Genomic DNA, 3442 nt, shown 5'->3' on the forward strand with positions numbered 1-3442 from the left:
GGGTTCATCTAAAAAGCTGTAACAAGGCGTGGATGAGAAATTCCTAGCTGGCAAAAAATACAAACAACTCATTTTAGCATCAACCCAATTTTCAACTAGAAATCAACAATTCTTCTCGGCAACAATCAGCTTCCCTTTTAATTTGAAAGCTGCAATGCTAAACTACAGAACTGAGTTCAAGATTGACAAATATGTTAACATTCCTGTTCCCCCATGATCCTTTTGAGTAGTAGTTCTTTAAATGTCATGTATTTATTTAAATTCAGTGGTTTAACAAAAGTTTGAATTAGAAACTAAACAGAAAAAACATTTCCAACAGAGCCCTGGCTTCTCTGACACTGGAGTTTGTTCTCCTTGCTTGAAGTTCTTGGATTTCTTCTGTGTGTTTCTGATTTCTTGAAGAACTACCAGGCTAAGGAATAGACGTGGGAGATCAAAGAGGCTAGGTTTCTACTGAGAAGCAGTCACCCAGGCTGTCTGGATCTCTGCATCCCAAAGCCATGATTTCTTGCTCTCAAATCTCCTGGGATTATCCTGTTAAAAGCTGATTACCCAATTCCACCCTACTCCTGTCTGCCAGGGCAATAATTATCAGTGTTTAAATTGTCCTCAGAGTCAACACCCTATGGAGATAGAGAAAAAAAACAAATCCAAGCTTGTAATATCCTTTAGATAGTACTTGTATATGCAACATTTTGGGGTGGGGGGACAGAAGGAGATGTGTTGCTACTCTTGCTTCAGAGATGGCTGAGGCACCTTGGTGCTGAGCCATATGCCAGTAATTACCCTGCTAGAGTATGAGGTACACTCACTCCCAATCCTCTGACAGCTGTTGTTTCAGCATGTTCTCTCCAGAGCAGGCTGTCCTGTTGGTTACCACATGAATTGCTGTTAGGACCCTGGCCAAGGTTTCCCTTCAAATCACTTGCCAGGCCATTGTGTTTGGGTGCCACACAGTTCATTTATGCTTTTATGCTTCCATGTTTTTCTGGGTTGACCCAGCACTTTCTTTGGCCTCTCTGGCACAATCCCTAGACACAGGCTGTTTGTCCATCAGTGTTTCAATGAAACTGGTCATTTTGTCCCAGCTACCCAAGGTTGACCAGTAATGACCCCCGAGACACCCTAGAGCAGCGGTTCTGAACCTTTTTCAGTTGATGTACCCCTTGGTTTCAGAGTGAGACTTCACATACCCCCTTTCAATGGGAAATTAATTTTTTGACCTGTGCTAGACAATGTATGAAATATATCTCATGTACATGTAGCCCCCGGTTTAGAACCACTGCCCTAGAGGGTGGAGCCCACCCTTTTCCAGAGTTTCACCCTTGCGGGCAGGCTGGGTTACAGTTAGCTTCACCAGGGACATGTGATAGTTGAAGAGCAGAACTCGCAGATTTTGCAGATTCTAAATTCTAACATTCTAAAAATTTCTGATTCTAAAACTACTGCTCCCTGCTTAAATAGCACAGTAGATAGTGTAGGCAAAACAAAAAGGCACCAGTGTATGGCCCCTGAATCAATTTTATCAACATTCTGGAGCATTCTTTGGGCTTGGGTCAGAATTCCCTAAGAAGTCCCTTCTCTTTCTGTACAGCCTGGCCTTCTGCTTGTGGTCTGCTCTGTGTGTCTCTAAAATGGCTGGTGTCCTCCCTTTATAAAGTTGATGTCACTTTTTTTGGGTGAACCCTTGATTAGCCTTGTCCCCACTACTGGTCAGTTGTATAATTGCCAGCCTATCTTAGTAGACCATGTGTTTTTGGTCAGCTCAGTTTCTTTATCCAAGGGGCTGCAATTTAAATAGACTGTCAAGGCTTTAATGACCCTGCTTTTTTAGGCCTCTATCATTATCTGTTGAGATTTCCTCTGAAGATGGAGCTAAAAGACAGCAGAGAAGGCAGACTAACTTTACAATTAAAATGGATATTGACATTTTTATAAACAGACTTCATAATCTCAAGATAGAATTCATATGTTGGTTACGGAAATATATCCTGGCCAGACATGTCATGTTCTAGCTACTATTGGGAATAGTTGGTGATGGAGCATGGGGGCTTGAAATAACTATCAACATGATTGTTAAACATGGAACTAGCTGCATTTGTAACCAGAGGCCTCACTATGCCTTTCTTCCAGCCTTATTGCATGGCAGACTCCTCTCTGATTTGCTCTCCACTTTCATCCCAAGGGATCTGCCATCTGTTCCTGCTGCCCAGGTTTCTCTCTCCTTTGTTATTGGCATGGTTACGTACATTCTCTTGCGTTCCAATCTCCTTCGCAGTGTGTGGTCCCAGCCACTACTAATGTGAATGCATATGTTTAGACAACAGCATCTCCAAAGTGCCTGGTCATGGGACACCCACATGGCTGGCCTCTGCTTTCCTGCCTCGTTGGAGTTGGTCCTGTTTAAATGAAAGCAGAAGGAACAGTAAAACCAACAAACTTGTGACTAAGAGCGGCTGGACAGCCTCTTGCTCTGTTTTCTGACAGCAGCCCATCATTTACATGCACCTACTCTGTCCGCCAGCCTCTTCCACATGCAGTGGAAAGGTAGTGACTCAGAGCTGATGGCAGTAACTGGCAGGATTGTGTGTGTGTTTGGAGCTGTCCCACAAGCACTGTCTAACAGCTCATCTGTCCAGGAGGAATGTTTCGTTTCCAGCGCCTAGTTATCAAGAATGCTCTGAATTGTGTATTTCATGGTAAAGCTGAGGGGCTGGAATTGCCCCCCTGGAAGCCTTCCTGGCTCCTTTATTGAATCCAGAATCTGCTTCTTTTGTCTTGTTGATGCCCCTTTACAGAGATCCTGTTGAACTGGCTCTTGAGTCTTCTTGGGTTTTTTTCTTCTTTTTTTTTGCCTTCCTCCATTGCCCTGAACACTGTTTTTCCCAGCTGTCAACTTCCACTGAGCTCGCATCTCCTACCTTTTATAGGGGGTCATCCCTTTTCTCAGTGGTCTTATTCAGAAGTTCCTGAACACTGTTAATGGCATACATTCCTTCCCTCACCCTCTCCTTTTTCAAAGGGATAGGACCCCTGTGAGTTATGCATCAACAGACCAATTGCCCTCCCTACCGAGGGAGCCAGCATGGGTGGTTTCGAGAAGGGGAGTGTGCAGGCTGTGACTCAGGAACCCTTACATTTTGGCTGGCCTCATACATTACAGAGTGAGATGTTCCCTTGTTCCTTGTGGATGCTGCAGCTGGCTTCTGAATTCTTGGAATGCATCCCATCTGCAGTGTGTTAAGGGATTTGCTCAGTGATAGAGGAAGATGCACATATGGGTTCTGAACCTTTCTGAAAAGGAAGAAAAGGAGCTAATTAATCCAAGGGACATGGCGCCAGGAGCCGCATCTGGGTGCCAACTGTTCCTGGGAGGGAGAATCCTGGGTGCTACATCATTAAAAGAATATTACAGAGGTGACAGTGTTACAGAGGGCAGGAA

This window comes from Alligator sinensis, unplaced genomic scaffold (genome assembly GCF_000455745.1).
Source record: "Alligator sinensis unplaced genomic scaffold, ASM45574v1 scaffold280_1, whole genome shotgun sequence".
Lineage (NCBI taxonomy): Eukaryota > Metazoa > Chordata > Crocodylia > Alligatoridae > Alligator > Alligator sinensis.